Raw genomic sequence first — 26,546 nt, forward strand, 5'->3', positions numbered from 1 at the left:
TCCTCAAAAATGATGAAAACCGGCATGCTATAGTATGCTGCCTGAGATGGGCTATAGCCCATGGGCTGTAAATGATGAAAAACGAGGATTTGAAAAAAAGACGAAAATCACTCCGAGACCTTGGGCTATAGTCCATTGTCTCGAGTGATTTTCGTCTTTTTTCAAATCCTCAAAAATGATGAAAAACGGCATGCTATAGTATGCCGTCTGAGATGGGCTATAGCCCATGGTCAAAATGATGAAAAACAAGGATTTGAAAAAAAGACGAAAATCACTCCGAGACCATGGGCTATAGTCCATTGTCTCGAGTGATTTTCGTCTTTTTTCAAATCCTCAAAAATGATGAAAAACGGCATGCTATAGTATGCTGCCTGAGATGGGCTATAGCCCATGGTCAAAAATGATGAAAAACAAGGATTTGAAAAAAAGACGAAAATCACTCCGAGACCATGGGCTATAGTCCATTGTCTCGAGTGATTTTCGTCTTTTTTTCAAATCCTCAAAAATGATGAAAAACGGCATGCTATAGTATGCTGCCTGAGATGGGCTATAGCCCATGGGCTGTAAATGATGAAAAACGAGGATTTGAAAAAAAGACGAAAATCACTCCGAGACCATGGGCTATAGTCCATTGTCTCGAGTAATTTTCGTCTTTTTTCAAATCCTCAAAAATGATGAAAAACGGCATGCTATAGTATGCCGTCTGAGATTGGCTATAGCCCATGGTCAAAAATGATGAAAAACAAGGATTTTAAAAAAAGATGAAAATCACTCCGAGACCATGGGCTATATAGTCTATTGTCTCGAGTGATTTTCGTCTTTTTTCAAATCCTCAAAAATGATGAAAAACGGCATGCTATAGTATGCTGCCTGAGATGGGCTATAGCCCATGGGCTGTAAATGATGAAAAACGAGGATTTGAAAAAAAGACGAAAATCACTCCGAGACCTTGGGCTATAGTCCATTGTCTCGAGTGATTTTCGTCTTTTTTCAAATCCTCAAAAATGATGAAAAACGGCATGCTATAGTATGCCGTCTGAGATGGGCTATAGCCCATGGTCAAAATGATGAAAAACAAGGATTTGAAAAAAAGACGAAAATCACTCCGAGACCATGGGCTATAGTCCATTGTCTCGAGTGATTTTCGTCTTTTTTCAAATCCTCAAAAATGATGAAAAACGGCATGCTATAGTATGCCGTCTGAGATGGGCTATAGCCCATGGTGAAAAATGATGAAAAACGAGGATTTGAAAAAAAGATGAAAATCACTCCGAGACCATGGGCTATAGTCCATTGTCTCGAGTGATTTTCGTCTTTTTTTCAAATCCTCAAAAAATGGAGTTGGAACAACATATGTTCAGGAGGAGGAGAAACGCACATTGGCCCTGCCCTTCATGCCACTCTCCGCCCTCCACGTCAATCTACCTGTCCCCATTTATACCTGCCCAGTACCACCCAGAATCCTCCATGTTTTGCCCGCCTTGCTGCGTCGCACACCAGCCGCCGTCCTACAGGCTTCTCGCAACCCACCCCCACCCCTTCACCTCCATAGCAGCTCCTCTCCCCGCTCCCCCCAAAGGAGTTTTTTCGGCACTAGAACTACTACAGTCACCTAGCCAAAAGTGGATAAAACGATTAAAACAAAACTCTCTCCTCTCCTTCTCAGGTTCCTGCGGCGGGATATTGTCCATGCGCACCGTAAGAAAAACGCCTTAGGACGAACGCCACACGACGAGTGCCATTCGACCTCCTCCCCAAAGACTCCAGGGTCGGCGAACCCCCCCGGAACCTACACATCTGCATTAATTCATCCTTCCTTCATCCCTCCATTTCTTCACTGTCAATAAATCCCTTGGCCTTAAACCTCTCCAATGGTGTGTTTATTCCTACTAGTGAATGATGAAAAACGGCATGCTATAGTATGCTGCCTGAGATGGGCTATAGCCCATGGTCAAAAATGATGAAAAACAAGGATTTGAAAAAAAGACGAAAATCACTCCGAGACCATGGGCTATAGTCCATTGTCTCGAGTGATTTTCGTCTTTTTTTCAAATCCTAAAAAATGATGAAAAACGGCATGCTATAGTATGCTGCCTGAGATGGGCTATAGCCCATGGGCTGTAAATGATGAAAAATGAGGATTTGAAAAAAAGACGAAAATCACTCCGAGACCATGGGCTATAGTCCATTGTCTCGAGTGATTTTCGTCTTTTTTCAAATCCTCAAAAATGATGAAAAACGGCATGCTATAGTATGCCGTCTGAGATTGGCTATAGCCCATGGTCAAAAATGATGAAAAACAAGGATTTGAAAAAAAGACGAAAATCACTCCGAGACCATGGGCTATAGTCCATTGTCTCGAGGGATTTTCGTCTTTTTTCAAATCCTCAAAAATGATGAAAAATGGCATGCTATAGTATGCCGTCTGAGATTGGCTATAGCCCATGGTCAAAAATGATGAAAAACAAGGATTTGAAAAAAAGACGAAAATCACTCCGAGACCATGGGCTATAGTCCATTGTCTCGAGTGATTTTCGTCTTTTTTCAAATCCTCAAAAATGATGAAAAATGGCATGCTATAGTATGCTGCCTGAGATGGGCTATAGCCCATGGTCAAAAATGATGAAAAACAAGGATTTGAAAAAAAGACGAAAATCACTCCGAGACCATGGGCTATAGTCCATTGTCTCGAGTGATTTTCGTCTTTTTTCAAATCCTCAAAAATGATGAAAAACGGCATGCTATAGTATGCTGCCTGAGATGGGCTATAGCCCATGGGCTGTAAATGATGAAAAACGAGGATTTGAAAAAAAGACGAAAATCACTCCGAGACCATGGGCTATAGTCCATTGTCTCGAGTGATTTTTTTTTTCAAATCCTCAAAATGATGAAAAACGGCATGCTATAGTATGCTGCATGAGATGGGCTATAGCCCATGGGCTGTAAATGATGAAAAACGAGGAATTGAAAAAAAGACGAAAATCACTCCGAGACCATGGGCTATAGTCCATTGTCTCGAGTGATTTTCGTCTTTTTTTCAAATCCTCAAAAATGATGAAAAATGGCATGCTATAGTATGCTGCCTGAGATGGGCTATAGCCCATGGTCAAAAATGATGAAAAACAAGGATTTGAAAAAAAGACGAAAATCACTCCGAGACCATGGGCTATAGTCCATTGTCTCGAGTGATTTTCGTCTTTTTTTCAAATCCTCAAAAATGATGAAAAACGGCATGCTATAGTATGCTGCCTGAGATGGGCTATAGCCCATGGGCTGTAAATGATGAAAAACGAGGATTTGAAAAAAAGACGAAAATCACTCCGAGACCATGGGCTATAGTCCATTGTCTCGAGTGATTTTCGTCTTTTTTTCAAATCCTCAAAAATGATGAAAAACGGCATGCTATAGTATGCTGCCTGAGATGGGCTATAGCCCATGGGCTGTAAATGATGAAAAACAAGGATTTGAAAAAAAGACGAAAATCACTCCGAGACCATGGGCTATAGTCCATTGTCTCAAGTGATTTTCGTCTTTTCTTCAAATCCTCAAAAAATGGAGTTGGAACAACATATGTTCAGGAGGAGGAGAAACGCACATTGGCCCTGCCCTTCATGCCACTCTCCGCCCTCCACGTCAATCTACCTGTCCCCATTTATACCTGCCCAGTACCACCCAGAATCCTCCATGTTTTGCCCGCCTTGCTGCGTCGCACACCAGCCGCCTTCCTACAGGCTTCTCGCAACCCACCCCCACCCGTTCACCTCCATAGCAGCTCCTCTCCCCGCTCCCCCCAAAGGAGTTTTTTCGGCACTAGAACTACTACATTCACCTAGCCAAAAGTGGATAAAACGATGAAAACAAAACTCTCTCCTCTCCTTCTCAGGTTCCTGCGGCGGGATATGGTCCATGCGCACCGTAAGAAAAACGCCTTACGACGAACGCCACACGACGAGTGCCATTCGACCTCCTCCCCAAAGACTCCAGGGTCGGCGAACCCCCCCCCCCCCCCCCCCCCTCCCCCCCGGAACCTACACATCTGCATTCATTCATCCTTCCTTCATCCCTCCATTTCTTCACTGTCAATAAATCCCTTGGCCTTAAACCTCTCCAATGGTGTGTTTATTCCTACTAGTGAATGATGAAAAACGGCATGCTATAGTATGCCATCTGAGATGGGCTATAGCCCATGGTCAAAAATGATGAAAAACAAGAATTTGAAAAAAAGATGAAAATCACTCCGAGACCATGGGCTATAGTCCATTGTCTCGAGTGATTTTCGTCTTTTTTCAAATCCTCAAAAATGATGAAAAACGGCATGCTATAGTATGCCGTCTGAGATGGGCTATAGCCCATGGTCAAAAATGATGAAAAACAAGGATTTGAAAAAAAAACGAAAATCACTCCGAGACCATGGGCTATAGTCCATTGTCTCGAGTGATTTTCGTCTTTTTTTCAAATCCTCAAAAATGATGAAAAACGGCATGCTATAGTATGCTGCCTGAGATGGGCTATAGCCCATGGGCTGTAAATGATGAAAAACGAGGATTTGAAAAAAAGACGAAAATCACTCCGAGACCATGGGCTATAGTCCATTGTCTCGAGTGATTTTCGTCTTTTTTCAAATCCTCAAAAATGATGAAAAACGGCATGCTATAGTATGCCGTCTGAGATTGGCTATAGCCCATGGTCAAAAATTATGAAAAACAAGAATTTGAAAAAAAGATGAAAATCACTCCGAGACCATGGGCTATAGTCCATTGTCTCGAGTGATTTTCGTCTTTTTTCAAATCCTCAAAAATGATGAAAAACGGAATGCTATAGTATGCTGCCTGAGATGGGCTATAGCCCATGGGCTGTAAATGATGAAAAACGAGGAATTGAAAAAAAGACGAAAATCACTCCGAGACCATGGGCTATAGTCCATTGTCTCGAGTGATTTTCGTCTTTTTTTCAAATCCTCAAAAATGATGAAAAATGGCATGCTATAGTATGCTGCCTGAGATGGGCTATAGCCCATGGTCAAAAATGATGAAAAACAAGGATTTGAAAAAAAGACGAAAATCACTCCGAGACCATGGGCTATAGTCCATTGTCTCGAGTGATTTTCGACTTTTCTTCAAATCCTCAAAAAATGGAGTTGGAACAACATATGTTCAGGAGGAGGAGAAACGCACATTGGCCCTGCCCTTCATGCCACTCTCCGCCCTCCACGTCAATCTACCTGTCCCCATTTATACCTGCCCAGTACCACCCAGAATCCTCCATGTTTTGCCCGCCTTGCTGCGTCGCACACCAGCCGCCTTCCTACAGGCTTCTCGCAACCCACCCCCACCCCTTCACCTCCATAGCAGCTCCTCTCCCCGCTCCCCCCAAAGGAGTTTTTTCGGCACTAGAACTACTACATTCACCTAGCCAAAAGTGGATAAAACGATGAAAACAAAACTCTCTCCTCTCCTTCTCAGGTTCCTGCGGCGGGATATGGTCCATGCGCACCGTAAGAAAAACGCCTTACGACGAACGCCACACGACGAGTGCCATTCGACCTCCTCCCCAAAGACTCCAGGGTCGGCGAACCCCCCCCCCCCCCCCCCCCTCCCCCCCGGAACCTACACATCTGCATTCATTCATCCTTCCTTCATCCCTCCATTTCTTCACTGTCAATAAATCCCTTGGCCTTAAACCTCTCCAATGGTGTGTTTATTCCTACTAGTGAATGATGAAAAACGGCATGCTATAATATGCCATCTGAGATGGGCTATAGCCCATGGTCAAAAATGATGAAAAACAAGAATTTGAAAAAAAGATGAAAATCACTCCGAGACCATGGGCTATAGTCCATTGTCTCGAGTGATTTTCGACTTTTTTCAAATCCTCAAAAATGATGAAAAACGGCATGCTATAGTATGCCGTCTGAGATGGGCTATAGCCCATGGTCAAAAATGATGAAAAACAAGGATTTGAAAAAAAAACGAAAATCACTCCGAGACCATGGGCTATAGTCCATTGTCTCGAGTGATTTTCGTCTTTTTTTCAAATCCTCAAAAATGATGAAAAACGGCATGCTATAGTATGCTGCCTGAGATGGGCTATAGCCCATGGGCTGTAAATGATGAAAAACGAGGATTTGAAAAAAAGACGAAAATCACTCCGAGACCATGGGCTATAGTCCATTGTCTCGAGTGATTTTCGTCTTTTTTCAAATCCTCAAAAATGATGAAAAACGGCATGCTATAGTATGCCGTCTGAGATGGGCTATAGCCCATGGTCAAAAATGATGAAAAACAAGGATTTGAAAAAAAAAACGAAAATCACTCCGAGACCATGGGCTATAGTCCATTGTCTCGAGTGATTTTCGTCTTTTTTTCAAATCCTCAAAAATGATGAAAAACGGCATGCTATAGTATGCTGCCTGAGATGGGCTATAGCCCATGGGCTGTAAATGATGAAAAACAAGGAATTAAAAAAAAGACGAAAATCACTCCGAGACCATGGGCTATAGTCCATTGTCTCGAGTGATTTTCGTCTTTTTTTCAAATCCTCAAAAATGATGAAAAACGGCATGCTATAGTATGCTGCATGAGATGGGCTATAGCCCATGGGCTGTAAATGATGAAAAACGAGGAATTGAAAAAAAGACGAAAATCACTCCGAGACCATGGGCTTATAGTCCATTGTCTCGAGTGATTTTCGTCTTTTTTTCAAATCCTCAAAAATGATGAAAAATGGCATGCTATAGTATGCTGCCTGAGATGGGCTATAGCCCATGGTCAAAAATGATGAAAAACAAGGATTTGAAAAAAAGACGAAAATCACTCCGAGACCATGGGCTATAGTCCATTGTCTCGAGTGATTTTCGTCTTTTTTTCAAATCCTCAAAAATGATGAAAAACGGCATGTTATAGTATGCTGCCTGAGATGGGCTATAGCCCATGGGCTGTAAATGATGAAAAACAAGGAATTAAAAAAAAGACGAAAATCACTCCGAGACCATGGGCTATAGTCCATTGTCTCGAGTGATTTTCGTCTTTTTTTCAAATCCTCAAAAATGATGAAAAACGGCATGCTATAGTATGCCGTCTGAGATGGGCTATAGCCCATGGTCAAAAATGATGAAAAACAAGGATTTGAAAAAAAGACGAAAATCACCCCGAGACCATGGGCTATAGTCCATTGTCTCAAGTGATTTTCGTCTTTTTTCAAATCCTCAAAAATGATGAAAAACGGCATGCTATAGTATGCTGCCTGAGATGGGCTATAGCCCATGGGCTGTAAATGATGAAAAACGAGGATTTGAAAAAAAGACGAAAATCACTCCGAGACCTTGGGCTATAGTCCATTGTCTCGAGTGATTTTCGTCTTTTTTCAAATCCTCAAAAATTATGAAAAACGGAATGCTATAGTATGCCGTCTGAGATGGGCTATAGCCCATGGTCAAAATAATGATGAAAAACAAGGATTTGAAAAAAAGACGAAAATCACTCCGAGACCATGGGCTATAGTCCATTGTCTCGAGTGATTTTCGTCTTTTTTTCAAATCCTCAAAAATGATGAAAAACGGAATGCTATAGTATGCTGCCTGAGATGGGCTATAGCCCATGGGCTGTAAATGATGAAAAACGAGGATTTGAAAAAAAGACGAAAATCACTCCGAGACCTTGGGCTATAGTCCATTGTCTCGAGTGATTTTCGTCTTTTTTCAAATCCTCAAAAATTATGAAAAACGGAATGCTATAGTATGCCGTCTGAGATGGGCTATAGCCCATGGTCAAAATAATGATGAAAAACAAGGATTTGAAAAAAAGACGAAAATCACTCCGAGACCATGGGCTATAGTCCATTGTCTCGAGTGATTTTCGTCTTTTTTTCAAATCCTCAAAAATGATGAAAAACGGAATGCTATAGTATGCTGCCTGAGATGGGCTATAGCCCATGGGCTGTAAATGATGAAAAACGAGGAATTGAAAAAAAGACGAAAATCACTCCGAGACCATGGGCTATAGTCCATTGTCTCGAGTGATTTTCGTCTTTTTTTCAAATCCTCAAAAATGATGAAAAACGGAATGCTATAGTATGCTGCCTGAGATGGGCTATAGCCCATGGGCTGTAAATGATGAAAAACGAGGATTTGAAAAAGAAGACGAAAATCACTCCGAGACCATGGGCTATAGTCCATTGTCTCGAGTGATTTTCGTCTTTTTTTCAAATCCTCAAAAATGATGAAAAATGGCATGCTATAGTATGCTGCCTGAGATGGGCTATAGCCCATGGTCAAAAATGATGAAAAACAAGGATTTGAAAAAAAGACGAAAATCACTCCGAGACCATGGGCTATAGTCCATTGTCTCGAGTGATTTTCGTCTTTTTTCAAATCCTCAAAAATGATAAAAAACGGAATGCTATAGTATGCTGCCTGAGATGGGCTATAGCCCATGGGCTGTAAATGATGAAAAACGAGGAATTGAAAAAAAGACGAAAATCACTCCGAGACCATGGGCTATAGTCCATTGTCTCGAGTGATTTTCGTCTTTTTTTCAAATCCTCAAAAATGATGAAAAACGGCATGCTATAGTATGCTGCCTGAGATGGGCTATAGCCCATGGGCTGTAAATGATGAAAAACGAGGATTTGAAAAAAAGACGAAAATCACTCCGAGACCATGGGCTATAGTCCATTGTCTCGAGTGATTTTCGTCTTTTTTTCAAATCCTCAAAAATGATGAAAAAGGGCATGCTATAGTATGCCGTCTGAGATTGGCTATAGCCCATGGTCAAAAATTATGAAAAACGAGGATTTGAAAAAAAGATGAAAATCACTCCGAGACCATGGGCTATAGTCCATTGTCTCGAGTGATTTTCGTCTTTTTTCAAATCCTCAAAAATGATGAAAAACGGAATGCTATAGTATGCTGCCTGAGATGGGCTATAGCCCATGGGCTGTAAATGATGAAAAACGAGGAATTGAAAAAAAGACGAAAATCACTCCGAGACCATGGGCTATAGTCCATTGTCTCGAGTGATTTTCGTCTTTTTTTCAAATCCTCAAAAATGATGAAAAATGGCATGCTATAGTATGCTGCCTGAGATGGGCTATAGCCCATGGTCAAAAATGATGAAAAACAAGGATTTGAAAAAAAGACGAAAATCACTCCGAGACCATGGGCTATAGTCCATTGTCTCGAGTGATTTTCGTCTTTTTTTCAAATCCTCAAAAATGATGAAAAACGGCATGCTATAGTATGCTGCCTGAGATGGGCTATAGCCCATGGGCTGTAAATGATGAAAAACGAGGATTTGAAAAAAAGACGAAAATCACTCCGAGACCATGGGCTATAGTCCATTGTCTCGAGTGATTTTCGTCTTTTTTTCAAATCCTCAAAAATTATGAAAAACGGCATGCTATAGTATGCTGCCTGAGATGGGCTATAGCCCATGGGCTGTAAATGATGAAAAACAAGGAATTAAAAAAAAGACGAAAATCACTCCGAGACCATGGGCTATAGTCCATTGTCTCGAGTGATTTTCGTCTTTTTTTCAAATCCTCAAAAATGATGAAAAACGGCATGCTATAGTATGCTGCATGAGATGGGCTATAGCCCATGGGCTGTAAATGATGAAAAACGAGGAATTGAAAAAAAGACGAAAATCACTCCGAGACCATGGGCTTATAGTCCATTGTCTCGAGTGATTTTCGTCTTTTTTTCAAATCCTCAAAAATGATGAAAAATGGCATGCTATAGTATGCTGCCTGAGATGGGCTATAGCCCATGGTCAAAAATGATGAAAAACAAGGATTTGAAAAAAAGACGAAAATCACTCCGAGACCATGGGCTATAGTCCATTGTCTCGAGTGATTTTCGTCTTTTTTTCAAATCCTCAAAAATGATGAAAAACGGCATGTTATAGTATGCTGCCTGAGATGGGCTATAGCCCATGGGCTGTAAATGATGAAAAACAAGGAATTAAAAAAAAGACGAAAATCACTCCGAGACCATGGGCTATAGTCCATTGTCTCGAGTGATTTTCGTCTTTTTTTCAAATCCTCAAAAATGATGAAAAACGGCATGCTATAGTATGCCGTCTGAGATGGGCTATAGCCCATGGTCAAAAATGATGAAAAACAAGGATTTGAAAAAAAGACGAAAATCACTCCGAGACCATGGGCTATAGTCCATTGTCTCAAGTGATTTTCGTCTTTTTTCAAATCCTCAAAAATGATGAAAAACGGCATGCTATAGTATGCTGCCTGAGATGGGCTATAGCCCATGGGCTGTAAATGATGAAAAACGAGGATTTGAAAAAAAGACGAAAATCACTCCGAGACCTTGGGCTATAGTCCATTGTCTCGAGTGATTTTCGTCTTTTTTCAAATCCTCAAAAATTATGAAAAACGGCATGCTATAGTATGCTGCCTGAGATGGGCTATAGCCCATGGGCTGTAAATGATGAAAAACAAGGAATTAAAAAAAAGACGAAAATCACTCCGAGACCATGGGCTATAGTCCATTGTCTCGAGTGATTTTCGTCTTTTTTTCAAATCCTCAAAAATGATGAAAAACGGCATGCTATAGTATGCTGCATGAGATGGGCTATAGCCCATGGGCTGTAAATGATGAAAAACGAGGAATTGAAAAAAAGACGAAAATCACTCCGAGACCATGGGCTTATAGTCCATTGTCTCGAGTGATTTTCGTCTTTTTTTCAAATCCTCAAAAATGATGAAAAATGGCATGCTATAGTATGCTGCCTGAGATGGGCTATAGCCCATGGTCAAAAATGATGAAAAACAAGGATTTGAAAAAAAGACGAAAATCACTCCGAGACCATGGGCTATAGTCCATTGTCTCGAGTGATTTTCGTCTTTTTTTCAAATCCTCAAAAATGATGAAAAACGGCATGTTATAGTATGCTGCCTGAGATGGGCTATAGCCCATGGGCTGTAAATGATGAAAAACAAGGAATTAAAAAAAAGACGAAAATCACTCCGAGACCATGGGCTATAGTCCATTGTCTCGAGTGATTTTCGTCTTTTTTTCAAATCCTCAAAAATGATGAAAAACGGCATGCTATAGTATGCCGTCTGAGATGGGCTATAGCCCATGGTCAAAAATGATGAAAAACAAGGATTTGAAAAAAAGACGAAAATCACTCCGAGACCATGGGCTATAGTCCATTGTCTCAAGTGATTTTCGTCTTTTTTCAAATCCTCAAAAATGATGAAAAACGGCATGCTATAGTATGCTGCCTGAGATGGGCTATAGCCCATGGGCTGTAAATGATGAAAAACGAGGATTTGAAAAAAAGACGAAAATCACTCCGAGACCTTGGGCTATAGTCCATTGTCTCGAGTGATTTTCGTCTTTTTTCAAATCCTCAAAAATTATGAAAAACGGAATGCTATAGTATGCCGTCTGAGATGGGCTATAGCCCATCGTCAAAATAATGATGAAAAACAAGGATTTGAAAAAAAGACGAAAATCACTCCGAGACCATGGGCTATAGTCCATTGTCTCGAGTGATTTTCGTCTTTTTTTCAAATCCTCAAAAATGATGAAAAACGGAATGCTATAGTATGCTGCCTGAGATGGGCTATAGCCCATGGGCTGTAAATGATGAAAAACGAGGAATTGAAAAAAAGACGAAAATCACTCCGAGACCATGGGCTATAGTCCATTGTCTCGAGTGATTTTCGTCTTTTTTTCAAATCCTCAAAAATGATGAAAAACGGCATGCTATAGTATGCCGTCTGAGATGGGCTATAGCCCATGGTCAAAAATGATGAAAAACAAGGATTTGAAAAAAAGACGAAAATCACTCCGAGACCATGGGCTATAGTCCATTGTCTCAAGTGATTTTCGTCTTTTTTCAAATCCTCAAAAATGATGAAAAACGGCATGCTATAGTATGCTGCCTGAGATGGGCTATAGCCCATGGGCTGTAAATGATGAAAAACGAGGATTTGAAAAAAAGACGAAAATCACTCCGAGACCTTGGGCTATAGTCCATTGTCTCGAGTGATTTTCGTCTTTTTTCAAATCCTCAAAAATTATGAAAAACGGAATGCTATAGTATGCCGTCTGAGATGGGCTATAGCCCATCGTCAAAATAATGATGAAAAACAAGGATTTGAAAAAAAGACGAAAATCACTCCGAGACCATGGGCTATAGTCCATTGTCTCGAGTGATTTTCGTCTTTTTTTCAAATCCTCAAAAATGATGAAAAACGGAATGCTATAGTATGCTGCCTGAGATGGGCTATAGCCCATGGGCTGTAAATGATGAAAAACGAGGAATTGAAAAAAAGACGAAAATCACTCCGAGACCATGGGCTATAGTCCATTGTCTCGAGTGATTTTCGTCTTTTTTTCAAATCCTCAAAAATGATGAAAAACGGAATGCTATAGTATGCTGCCTGAGATGGGCTATAGCCCATGGGCTGTAAATGATGAAAAACGAGGATTTGAAAAAGAAGACGAAAATCACTCCGAGACCATGGGCTATAGTCCATTGTCTCGAGTGATTTTCGTCTTTTTTTCAAATCCTCAAAAATGATGAAAAATGGCATGCTATAGTATGCTGCCTGAGATGGGCTATAGCCCATGGTCAAAAATGATGAAAAACAAGGATTTGAAAAAAAGACGAAAATCACTCCGAGACCATGGGCTATAGTCCATTGTCTCGAGTGATTTTCGTCTTTTTTCAAATCCTCAAAAATGATGAAAAACGGCATGCTATAGTATGCTGCCTGAGATGGGCTATAGCCCATGGGCTGTAAATGATGAAAAACGAGGATTTGAAAAAAAGACGAAAATCACTCCGAGACCATGGGCTATAGTCCATTGTCTCGAGTGATTTTTGTCTTTTTTTCAAATCCTCAAAATGATGAAAAACGGCATGCTATAGTATGCTGCATGAGATGGGCTATAGCCCATGGGCTGTAAATGATGAAAAACGAGGATTTGAAAAAAAGACGAAAATCACTCCGAGACCATGGGCTATAGTCCATTGTCTCGAGTGATTTTCGTCTTTTTTTCAAATCCTCAAAAATGATGAAAAATGGCATGCTATAGTATGCTGCCTGAGATGGGCTTTAGCCCATGGGCTGTAAATGATGAAAAACGAGGATTTAAAAAAAAGACGAAAATCACTCCGAGACCATGGGCTATAGTCCATTGTCTCGAGTGATTTTCGTCTTTTTTCAAATCCTCAAAAATGATGAAAAACGGCATGCTATAGTATGCTGCCTGAGATGGGATATAGCCCATGGGCTGTAAATGATGAAAAACAAGGATTTGAAAAAAAGACGAAAATCACTCCGAGACCATGGGCTATAGTCCATTGTCTCGAGTGATTTTCGTATTTTTTCAAATCCTCAAAAATGATGAAAAACGGCATGCTATAGTATGCTGCCTGAGATGGGCGATAGCCCATGGGCTGTAAATGATGAAAAACGAGGATTTGAAAAAAAGACGAAAATCACTCCGAGACCATGGGCTATAGTCCATTGTCTCGAGTGATTTTCGTCTTTTTTTCAAATCCTCAAAAATGATGAAAAACGGCATGCTATAGTATGCTGCCTGAGATGGGCTATAGCCCATGGGCTGTAAATGATGAAAAACGAGGATTTGAAAAAAAGACGAAAATCACCCCGAGACCATGGGCTATAGTCCATTGTCTCGAGTGATTTTCGTCTTTTTTTCAAATCCTCACAAATTATGAAAAACGGCATGCTATAGTATGCTGCCTGAGATGGGCTATAGCCCATGGACTGTAAATGATGAAAAACGAGGATTTGAAAAAAAGACGAAAATCACTCCGAGATCATGGGATATAGTCCATTGTCTCGAGTGATTTTCGTCTTTTTTCAAATCCTCAAAAATGATGAAAAACGGCATGCTATAGTATGCCGTCTGAGATGGGCTATAGCCCATGGTCAAAAATGATGAAAAACGAGGATTTGAAAAAAAGACGAAAATCACTCCGAGACCTTGGGCTATAGTCCATTGTCTCGAGTGATTTTCGTCTTTTTTCAAATCCTCAAAAATGATGAAAAACGGAATGCTATAGTATGCCGTCTGAGATGGGCTATAGCCCATGGTCAAAATAATGATGAAAAACAAGGATTTGAAAAAAAGACGAAAATCACTCCGAGACCATGGGCTATAGTCCATTGTCTCGAGTGATTTTCGTCTTTTTTTCAAATCCTCAAAAATGATGAAAAACGGAATGCTATAGTATGCTGCCTGAGATGGGCTATAGCCCATGGGCTGTAAATGATGAAAAACGAGGAATTGAAAAAAAGACGAAAATCACTCCGAGACCATGGGCTATAGTCCATTGTCTCGAGTGATTTTCGTCTTTTTTTCAAATCCTCACAAATTATGAAAAACGGCATGCTATAGTATGCTGCCTGAGATGGGCTATAGCCCATGGACTGTAAATGATGAAAAACGAGGATTTGAAAAAAAGACGAAAATCACTCCGAGATCATGGGCTATAGTCCATTGTCTCGAGTGATTTTCGTCTTTTTTCAAATCCTCAAAAATGATGAAAAACGGCATGCTATAGTATGCCGTCTGAGATGGGCTATAGCCCATGGTCAAAAATGATGAAAAACGAGGATTTGAAAAAAAGACGAAAATCACTCCGAGACCTTGGGCTATAGTCCATTGTCTCGAGTGATTTTCGTCTTTTTTCAAATCCTCAAAAATGATGAAAAACGGAATGCTATAGTATGCCGTCTGAGATGGGCTATAGCCCATGGTCAAAATAATGATGAAAAACAAGGATTTGAAAAAAAGACGAAAATCACTCCGAGACCATGGGCTATAGTCCATTGTCTCGAGTGATTTTCGTCTTTTTTTCAAATCCTCAAAAATGATGAAAAACGGAATGCTATAGTATGCTGCCTGAGATGGGCTATAGCCCATGGGCTGTAAATGATGAAAAACGAGGAATTGAAAAAAAGACGAAAATCACTCCGAGACCATGGGCTATAGTCCATTGTCTCGAGTGATTTTCGTCTTTTTTTCAAATCCTCAAAAATGATGAAAAATGGCATGCTATAGTATGCTGCCTGAGATGGGCTATAGCCCATGGTCAAAAATGATGGAAAACAAGGATTTGAAAAAAAGACGAAAATCACTCCGAGACCATGGGCTATAGTCCATTGTCTCGAGTGATTTTCGTCTTTTTTCAAATCCTCAAAAATGATGAAAAACGGCATGCTATAGTATGCTGCCTGAGATGGGCTATAGCCCATGGGCTGTAAATGATGAAAAACGAGGATTTGAAAAAAAGACGAAAATCACTCCGAGACCATGGGCTATAGTCCATTGTCTCGAGTGATTTTTGTCTTTTTTTCAAATCCTCAAAATGATGAAAAACGGCATGCTATAGTATGCTGCATGAGATGGGCTATAGCCCATGGGCTGTAAATGATGAAAAACGAGGATTTGAAAAAAAGACGAAAATCACTCCGAGACCATGGGCTATAGTCCATTGTCTCGAGTGATTTTCGTCTTTTTTTCAAATCCTCAAAAATGATGAAAAATGGCATGCTATAGTATGCTGCCTGAGATGGGCTTTAGCCCATGGGCTGTAAATGATGAAAAACGAGGATTAAAAAAAAAGACGAAAATCACTCCGAGACCATGGGCTATAGTCCATTGTCTCGAGTGATTTTCGTCTTTTTTCAAATCCTCAAAAATGATGAAAAACGGCATGCTATAGTATGCTGCCTGAGATGGGATATAGCCCATGGGCTGTAAATGATGAAAAACAAGGATTTGAAAAAAAGACGAAAATCACTCCGAGACCATGGGCTATAGTCCATTGTCTCGAGTGATTTTCGTATTTTTTCGAATCCTCAAAAATGATGAAAAACGGCATGCTATAGTATGCTGCCTGAGATGGGCTATAGCCCATGGGCTGTAAATGATGAAAAACGAGGAATTGAAAAAAAGACGAAAATCACTCCGAGACCATGGGCTATAGTCCATTGTCTCGAGTGATTTTCGTCTTTTTTTCAAATCCTCAAAAATGATGAAAAATGGCATGCTATAGTATGCTGCCTGAGATGGGCTATAGCCCATGGTCAAAAATGATGAAAAACAAGGATTTGAAAAAAAGACGAAAATCACTCCGAGACCATGGGCTATAGTCCATTGTCTCGAGTGATTTTCGTCTTTTTTTCAAATCCTCAAAAATGATGAAAAACGGCATGCTATAGTATGCTGCCTGAGATGGGCTATAGCCCATGGGCTGTAAATGATGAAAAACGAGGATTTGAAAAAAAGACGAAAATCACCCCGAGACCATGGGCTATAGTCCATTGTCTCGAGTGATTTTCGTCTTTTTTTCAAATCCTCAAAAATTATGAAAAACGGCATGCTATAGTATGCTGCCTGAGATGGGCTATAGCCCATGGACTGTAAATGATGAAAAACGAGGATTTGAAAAAAAGACGAAAATCACTCCGAGATCATGGGCTATAGTCCATTGTCTCGAGTGATTTTCGTCTTTTTTCAAATCCTCAAAAATGATGAAAAACGGCATGCTATAGTATGCCGTCTGAGATGGGCTATAGCCCATGGTCAAAAATGATGAAAAACGAGGATTTGAAAAAAAGATGAAAATCACTCCGAGACCATGGGCTATAGTCCATTGTCTCGAGTGATTTTCGTCTTTTTTTCAAATCCTCAAAAATGATGAAAAACGGCATGCTATAGTATGCTGCCTGAGATGGGCTATAGCCCATGGGCTGTAAATGATGAAAAACGAGGATTTGAAAAAAAGACGAAAATCACCCCGAGACCATGGGCTATAGTCCATTGTCTCGAGTGATTTTCGTCTTTTTTTCAAATCCTCACAAATTATGAAAAACGGCATGCTATAGTATGCTGCCTGAGATGGGCTATAGCCCATGGACTGTAAATGATGAAAAACGAGGATTTGAAAAAAAGACGAAAATCACTCCGAGATCATGGGCTATAGTCCATTGTCTCGAGTGATTTTCGTCTTTTTTCAAATCCTCAAAAATGATGAAAAACGGCATGCTATAGTATGCCGTCTGAGATGGGCTATAGCCCATGGTCAAAATAATGATGAAAAACAAGGATTTGAAAAAAAGACGAAAATCACTCCGAGACCATGGGCTATAGTCCATTGTCTCGAGTGATTTTCGTCTTTTTTTCAAATCCTCAAAAATGATGAAAAACGGAATGCTATAGTATGCTGCCTGAGATGGGCTATAGCCCATGGGCTGTAAATGATGAAAAACGAGGAATTGAAAAAAAGACGAAAATCACTCCGAGACCATGGGCTATAGTCCATTGTCTCGAGTGATTTTTGTCTTTTTTTCAAATCCTCAAAATGATGAAAAACGGCATGCTATAGTATGCTGCATGAGATGGGCTATAGCCCATGGGCTGTAAATGATGAAAAACGAGGATTTGAAAAAAAGACGAAAATCACTCCGAGACCATGGGCTATAGTCCATTGTCTCGAGTGATTTTCGTCTTTTTTTCAAATCCTCACAAATTATGAAAAACGGCATGCTATAGTATGCTGCCTGAGATGGGCTATAGCCCATGGACTGTAAATGATGAAAAACGAGGATTTGAAAAAAAGACGAAAATCACTCCGAGATCATGGGCTATAGTCCATTGTCTCGAGTGATTTTCGTCTTTTTTCAAATCCTCAAAAATGATGAAAAACGGCATGCTATAGTATGCCGTCTGAGATGGGCTATAGCCCATGGTCAAAATAATGATGAAAAACAAGGATTTGAAAAAAAGACGAAAATCACTCCGAGACCATGGGCTATAGTCCATTGTCTCGAGTGATTTTCGTCTTTTTTTCAAATCCTCAAAAATGATGAAAAACGGAATGCTATAGTATGCTGCCTGAGATGGGCTATAGCCCATGGGCTGTAAATGATGAAAAACGAGGAATTGAAAAAAAGACGAAAATCACTCCGAGACCATGGGCTATAGTCTTCTCGAGTGATTTTCGTCTTTTTTTCAAATCCTCAAAAATGATGAAAAATGGCATGCTATAGTATGCTGCCTGAGATGGGCTATAGCCCATGGTCAAAAATGATGAAAAACAAGGATTTGAAAAAAATACGAAAATCACTCCGAGACCATGGGCTATAGTCCATTGTCTCGAGTGATTTTCGTCTTTTTTTCAAATCCTCAAAAATGATGAAAAACGGCATGCTATAGTATGCTGCCTGAGATGGGCTATAGCCCATGGGCTGTAAATGATGAAAAACAAGGAATTAAAAAAAAGACGAAAATCACTCCGAGACCATGGGCTATAGTCCATTGTCTCGAGTGATTTTCGTCTTTTTTTCAAATCCTCAAAAATGATGAAAAACGGCATGCTATAGTATGCTGCATGAGATGGGCTATAGCCCATGGGCTGTAAATGATGAAAAACGAGGAATTGAAAAAAAGACGAAAATCACTCCGAGACCATGGGCTTATAGTCCATTGTCTCGAGTGATTTTCGTCTTTTTTTCAAATCCTCAAAAATGATGAAAAATGGCATGCTATAGTATGCTGCCTGAGATGGGCTATAGCCCATGGTCAAAAATGATGAAAAACAAGGATTTGAAAAAAAGACGAAAATCACTCCGAGACCATGGGCTATAGTCCATTGTCTCGAGTGATTTTCGTCTTTTTTTCAAATCCTCAAAAATGATGAAAAACGGCATGTTATAGTATGCTGCCTGAGATGGGCTATAGCCCATGGGCTGTAAATGATGAAAAACAAGGAATTAAAAAAAAGACGAAAATCACTCCGAGACCATGGGCTATAGTCCATTGTCTCGAGTGATTTTCGTCTTTTTTTCAAATCCTCAAAAATGATGAAAAACGGCATGCTATAGTATGCCGTCTGAGATGGGCTATAGCCCATGGTCAAAAATGATGAAAAACAAGGATTTGAAAAAAAGACGAAAATCACTCCGAGACCATGGGCTATAGTCCATTGTCTCAAGTGATTTTCGTCTTTTTTCAAATCCTCAAAAATGATGAAAAACGGCATGCTATAGTATGCTGCCTGAGATGGGCTATAGCCCATGGGCTGTAAATGATGAAAAACGAGGATTTGAAAAAAAGACGAAAATCACTCCGAGACCTTGGGCTATAGTCCATTGTCTCGAGTGATTTTCGTCTTTTTTCAAATCCTCAAAAATTATGAAAAACGGAATGCTATAGTATGCCGTCTGAGATGGGCTATAGCCCATGGTCAAAATAATGATGAAAAACAAGGATTTGAAAAAAAGACGAAAATCACTCCGAGACCATGGGCTATAGTCCATTGTCTCGAGTGATTTTCGTCTTTTTTTCAAATCCTCAAAAATGATGAAAAACGGAATGCTATAGTATGCTGCCTGAGATGGGCTATAGCCCATGGGCTGTAAATGATGAAAAACGAGGAATTGAAAAAAAGACGAAAATCACTCCGAGACCTTGGGCTATAGTCCATTGTCTCGAGTGATTTTCGTCTTTTTTCAAATCCTCAAAAATTATGAAAAACGGAATGCTATAGTATGCCGTCTGAGATGGGCTATAGCCCATGGTCAAAATAATGATGAAAAACAAGGATTTGAAAAAAAGACGAAAATCACTCCGAGACCATGGGCTATAGTCCATTGTCTCGAGTGATTTTCGTCTTTTTTTCAAATCCTCAAAAATGATGAAAAACGGAATGCTATAGTATGCTGCCTGAGATGGGCTATAGCCCATGGGCTGTAAATGATGAAAAACGAGGATTTGAAAAAGAAGACGAAAATCACTCCGAGACCATGGGCTATAGTCCATTGTCTCGAGTGATTTTCGTCTTTTTTTCAAATCCTCAAAAATGATGAAAAATGGCATGCTATAGTATGCTGCCTGAGATGGGCTATAGCCCATGGTCAAAAATGATGAAAAACAAGGATTTGAAAAAAAGACGAAAATCACTCCGAGACCATGGGCTATAGTCCATTGTCTCGAGTGATTTTCGTCTTTTTTCAAATCCTCAAAAATGATGAAAAACGGCATGCTATAGTATGCTGCCTGAGATGGGCTATAGCCCATGGGCTGTAAATGATGAAAAACGAGGATTTGAAAAAAAGACGAAAATCACTCCGAGACCATGGGCTATAGTCCATTGTCTCGAGTGATTTTTGTCTTTTTTTCAAATCCTCAAAATGATGAAAAACGGCATGCTATAGTATGCTGCATGAGATGGGCTATAGCCCATGGGCTGTAAATGATGAAAAACGAGGATTTGAAAAAAAGACGAAAATCACTCCGAGACCATGGGCTATAGTCCATTGTCTCGAGTGATTTTCGTCTTTTTTTCAAATCCTCAAAAATGATGAAAAATGGCATGCTATAGTATGCTGCCTGAGATGGGCTTTAGCCCATGGGCTGTAAATGATGAAAAACGAGGATTTAAAAAAAAGACGAAAATCACTCCGAGACCATGGGCTATAGTCCATTGTCTCGAGTGATTTTCGTCTTTTTTCAAATCCTCAAAAATGATGAAAAACGGCATGCTATAGTATGCTGCCTGAGATGGGATATAGCCCATGGGCTGTAAATGATGAAAAACAAGGATTTGAAAAAAAGACGAAAATCACTCCGAGACCATGGGCTATAGTCCATTGTCTCGAGTGATTTTCGTATTTTTTCAAATCCTCAAAAATGATGAAAAACGGCATGCTATAGTATGCTGCCTGAGATGGGCGATAGCCCATGGGCTGTAAATGATGAAAAACGAGGATTTGAAAAAAAGACGAAAATCACTCCGAGACCATGGGCTATAGTCCATTGTCTCGAGTGATTTTCGTCTTTTTTCAAATCCTCAAAAATGATGAAAAACGGCATGCTATAGTATGCCGTCTGAGATGGGCTATAGCCCATGGTCAAAATGATGAAAAACAAGGATTTGAAAAAAAGACGAAAATCACTCCGAGACCATGGGCTATAGTCCATTGTCTCGAGTGATTTTCGTCTTTTTTTCAAATCCTCAAAAATGATGAAAAACGGCATGCTATAGTATGCTGCCTGAGATGGGCTATAGCCCATGGGCTGTAAATGATGAAAAACGAGGATTTGAAAAAAAGACGAAAATCACCCCGAGACCATGGGCTATAGTCCATTGTCTCGAGTGATTTTCGTCTTTTTTTCAAATCCTCACAAATTATGAAAAACGGCATGCTATAGTATGCTGCCTGAGATGGGCTATAGCCCATGGACTGTAAATGATGAAAAACGAGGATTTGAAAAAAAGACGAAAATCACTCCGAGATCATGGGCTATAGTCCATTGTCTCGAGTGATTTTCGTCTTTTTTCAAATCCTCAAAAATGATGAAAAACGGCATGCTATAGTATGCCGTCTGAGATGGGCTATAGCCCATGGTCAAAAATGATGAAAAACGAGGATTTGAAAAAAAGACGAAAATCACTCCGAGACCTTGGGCTATAGTCCATTGTCTCGAGTGATTTTCGTCTTTTTTCAAATCCTCAAAAATGATGAAAAACGGAATGCTATAGTATGCCGTCTGAGATGGGCTATAGCCCATGGTCAAAATAATGATGAAAAACAAGGATTTGAAAAAAAGACGAAAATCACTCTGAGACCATGGGCTATAGTCCATTGTCTCGAGTGATTTTCGTCTTTTTTTCAAATCCTCAAAAATGATGAAAAACGGAATGCTATAGTATGCTGCCTGAGATGGGCTATAGCCCATGGGCTGTAAATGATGAAAAACGAGGAATTGAAAAAAAGACGAAAATCACTCCGAGACCATGGGCTATAGTCCATTGTCTCGAGTGATTTTCGTCTTTTTTTCAAATCCTCAAAAATGATGAAAAATGGCATGCTATAGTATGCTGCCTGAGATGGGCTATAGCCCATGGTCAAAAATGATGGAAAACAAGGATTTGAAAAAAAGACGAAAATCACTCCGAGACCATGGGCTATAGTCCATTGTCTCGAGTGATTTTCGTCTTTTTTCAAATCCTCAAAAATGATGAAAAACGGCATGCTATAGTATGCTGCCTGAGATGGGCTATAGCCCATGGGCTGTAAATGATGAAAAACGAGGATTTGAAAAAAAGACGAAAATCACTCCGAGACCATGGGCTATAGTCCATTGTCTCGAGTGATTTTTGTCTTTTTTTCAAATCCTCAAAATGATGAAAAACGGCATGCTATAGTATGCTGCATGAGATGGGCTATAGCCCATGGGCTGTAAATGATGAAAAACGAGGATTTGAAAAAAAGACGAAAATCACTCCGAGACCATGGGCTATAGTCCATTGTCTCGAGTGATTTTCGTCTTTTTTTCAAATCCTCAAAAATGATGAAAAATGGCATGCTATAGTATGCTGCCTGAGATGGGCTTTAGCCCATGGGCTGTAAATGATGAAAAACGAGGATTAAAAAAAAAGACGAAAATCACTCCGAGACCATGGGCTATAGTCCATTGTCTCGAGTGATTTTCGTCTTTTTTCAAATCCTCAAAAATGATGAAAAACGGCATGCTATAGTATGCTGCCTGAGATGGGATATAGCCCATGGGCTGTAAATGATGAAAAACAAGGATTTGAAAAAAAGACGAAAATCACTCCGAGACCATGGGCTATAGTCCATTGTCTCGAGTGATTTTCGTATTTTTTCAAATCCTCAAAAATGATGAAAAACGGCATGCTATAGTATGCTGCCTGAGATGGGCGATAGCCCATGGGCTGTAAATGATGAAAAACGAGGATTTGAAAAAAAGACGAAAATCACTCCGAGACCATGGGCTATAGTCCATTGTCTCGAGTGATTTTCGTCTTTTTTCAAATCCTCAAAAATGATGAAAAACGGCATGCTATAGTATGCCGTCTGAGATGGGCTATAGCCCATGGTCAAAATGATGAAAAACAAGGATTTGAAAAAAAGACGAAAATCACTCCGAGACCATGGGCTATAGTCCATTGTCTCGAGTGATTTTCGTCTTTTTTTCAAATCCTCAAAAATGATGAAAAACGGAATGCTATAGTATGCTGCCTGAGATGGGCTATAGCCCATGGGCTGTAAATGATGAAAAACGAGGAATTGAAAAAAAGACGAAAATCACTCCGAGACCATGGGCTATAGTCCATTGTCTCGAGTGATTTTCGTCTTTTTTTCAAATCCTCAAAAATGATGAAAAATGGCATGCTATAGTATGCTGCCTGAGATGGGCTATAGCCCATGGTCAAAAATGATGAAAAACAAGGATTTGAAAAAAAGACGAAAATCACTCCAAGACCATGGGCTATAGTCCATTGTCTCGAGTGATTTTCGTCTTTTTTTCAAATCCTCAAAAATGATGAAAAACGGCATGCTATAGTATGCTGCCTGAGATGGGCTATAGCCCATGGGCTGTAAATGATGAAAAACGAGGATTTGAAAAAAAGACGAAAATCACCCCGAGACCATGGGCTATAGTCCATTGTCTCGAGTGATTTTCGTCTTTTTTTCAAATCCTCAAAAATTATGAAAAACGGCATGCTATAGTATGCTGCCTGAGATGGGCTATAGCCCATGGACTGTAAATGATGAAAAACGAGGATTTGAAAAAAAGACGAAAATCACTCCGAGATCATGGGCTATAGTCCATTGTCTCGAGTGATTTTCGTCTTTTTTCAAATCCTCAAAAATGATGAAAAACGGCATGCTATAGTATGCCGTCTGAGATGGGCTATAGCCCATGGTCAAAAATGATGAAAAACGAGGATTTGAAAAAAAGATGAAAATCACTCCGAGACCATGGGCTATAGTCCATTGTCTCGAGTGATTTTCGTCTTTTTTTCAAATCCTCAAAAATGATGAAAAACGGCATGCTATAGTATGCTGCCTGAGATGGGCTATAGCCCATGGGCTGTAAATGATGAAAAACGAGGATTTGAAAAAAAGACGAAAATCACCCCGAGACCATGGGCTATAGTCCATTGTCTCGAGTGATTTTCGTCTTTTTTTCAAATCCTCACAAATTATGAAAAACGGCATGCTATAGTATGCTGCCTGAGATGGGCTATAGCCCATAGACTGTAAATGATGAAAAACGAGGATTTGAAAAAAAGACGAAAATCACTCCGAGATCATGGGCTATAGTCCATTGTCTCGAGTGATTTTCGTCTTTTTTCAAATCCTCAAAAATGATGAAAAACGGCATGCTATAGTATGCCGTCTGAGATGGGCTATAGCCCATGGTCAAAATAATGATGAAAAACAAGGATTTGAAAAAAAGACGAAAATCACTCCGAGACCATGGGCTATAGTCCATTGTCTCGAGTGATTTTCGTCTTTTTTTCAAATCCTCAAAAATGATGAAAAACGGAATGCTATAGTATGCTGCCTGAGATGGGCTATAGCCCATGGGCTGTAAATGATGAAAAACGAGGAATTGAAAAAAAAGACGAAAATCACTCCGAGACCATGGGCTATAGTCCATTGTCTCGAGTGATTTTCGTCTTTTTTTCAAATCCTCAAAAATGATGAAAAATGGCATGCTATAGTATGCTGCCTGAGATGGGCTATAGCCCATGGTCAAAAATGATGAAAAACAAGGATTTGAAAAAAAGACGAAAATCACTCCGAGACCATGGGCTATAGTCCATTGTCTCGAGTGATTTTCGTCTTTTTTCAAATCCTCAAAAATGATGAAAAACGGCATGCTATAGTATGCTGCCTGAGATGGGCTATAGCCCATGGGCTGTAAATGATGAAAAACGAGGATTTGAAAAAAAGACGAAAATCACTCCGAGACCATGGGCTATAGTCCATTGTCTCGAGTGATTTTTGTCTTTTTTTCAAATCCTCAAAATGATGAAAAACGGCATGCTATAGTATGCTGCATGAGATGGGCTATAGCCCATGGGCTGTAAATGATGAAAAACGAGGATTTGAAAAAAAGACGAAAATCACTCCGAGACCATGGGCTATAGTCCATTGTCTCGAGTGATTTTCGTCTTTTTTTCAAATCCTCACAAATTATGAAAAACGGCATGCTATAGTATGCTGCCTGAGATGGGCTATAGCCCATGGACTGTAAATGATGAAAAACGAGGATTTGAAAAAAAGACGAAAATCACTCCGAGATCATGGGCTATAGTCCATTGTCTCGAGTGATTTTCGTCTTTTTTCAAATCCTCAAAAATGATGAAAAACGGCATGCTATAGTATGCCGTCTGAGATGGGCTATAGCCCATGGTCAAAATAATGATGAAAAACAAGGATTTGAAAAAAAGACGAAAATCACTCCGAGACCATGGGCTATAGTCCATTGTCTCGAGTGATTTTCGTCTTTTTTTCAAATCCTCAAAAATGATGAAAAACGGAATGCTATAGTATGCTGCCTGAGATGGGCTATAGCCCATGGGCTGTAAATGATGAAAAACGAGGAATTGAAAAAAAGACGAAAATCACTCCGAGACCATGGGCTATAGTCCATTGTCTCGAGTGATTTTCGTCTTTTTTTCAAATCCTCAAAAATGATGAAAAATGGCATGCTATAGTATGCTGCCTGAGATGGGCTATAGCCCATGGTCAAAAATGATGAAAAACAAGGATTTGAAAAAAAGACGAAAATCACTCCGAGACCATGGGCTATAGTAAATGGTAAATGGTGCATTTTATATAGCGCCTTTATCCAAGGCGCTTTACATAGATTGTGCATTACATTCACCCATTCACACACACATTCATACACCGATTGCAGCGGAAGCCATGCAAGGTACCAACCAGCACATCGGGAGCAATTTGGGGTTCAGTGTCTTGCCCAAGGACACTTCGACATGTAGACAGGAGGAGCCGGGATTCGAACCGCCGACCCATGGATCATTGGACGACCTGCTCTACCTCCTGAGCCACAGCCGCCCATAGTCCGCCCATAGTCCATAGTCCATTGTCTCGAGTGATTTTTGTCTTTTTTTCAAATCCTCAAAATGATGAAAAACGGCATGCTATAGTATGCTGCATGAGATGGGCTATAGCCCATGGGCTGTAAATGATGAAAAACGAGGATTTGAAAAAAAGACGAAAATCACTCCGAGACCATGGGCTATAGTCCATTGTCTCGAGTGATTTTCGTCTTTTTTTCAAATCCTCACAAATTATGAAAAACGGCATGCTATAGTATGCTGCCTGAGATGGGCTATAGCCCATGGACTGTAAATGATGAAAAACGAGGATTTGAAAAAAAGACGAAAATCACTCCGAGATCATGGGCTATAGTCCATTGTCTCGAGTGATTTTCGTCTTTTTTCAAATCCTCAAAAATGATGAAAAACGGCATGCTATAGTATGCCGTCTGAGATGGGCTATAGCCCATGGTCAAAATAATGATGAAAAACAAGGATTTGAAAAAAAGACGAAAATCACTCCGAGACCATGGGCTATAGTCCATTGTCTCGAGTGATTTTCGTCTTTTTTTCAAATCCTCAAAAATGATGAAAACCAGAATGCTATAGTATGCTGCCTGAGATGGGCTATAGCCCATGGGCTGTAAATGATGA

This window comes from Electrona antarctica, assembly GCF_951216825.1.
Source record: "Electrona antarctica genome assembly, chromosome: 10".
In the NCBI taxonomy this organism is placed as follows: domain Eukaryota; kingdom Metazoa; phylum Chordata; class Actinopteri; order Myctophiformes; family Myctophidae; genus Electrona; species Electrona antarctica.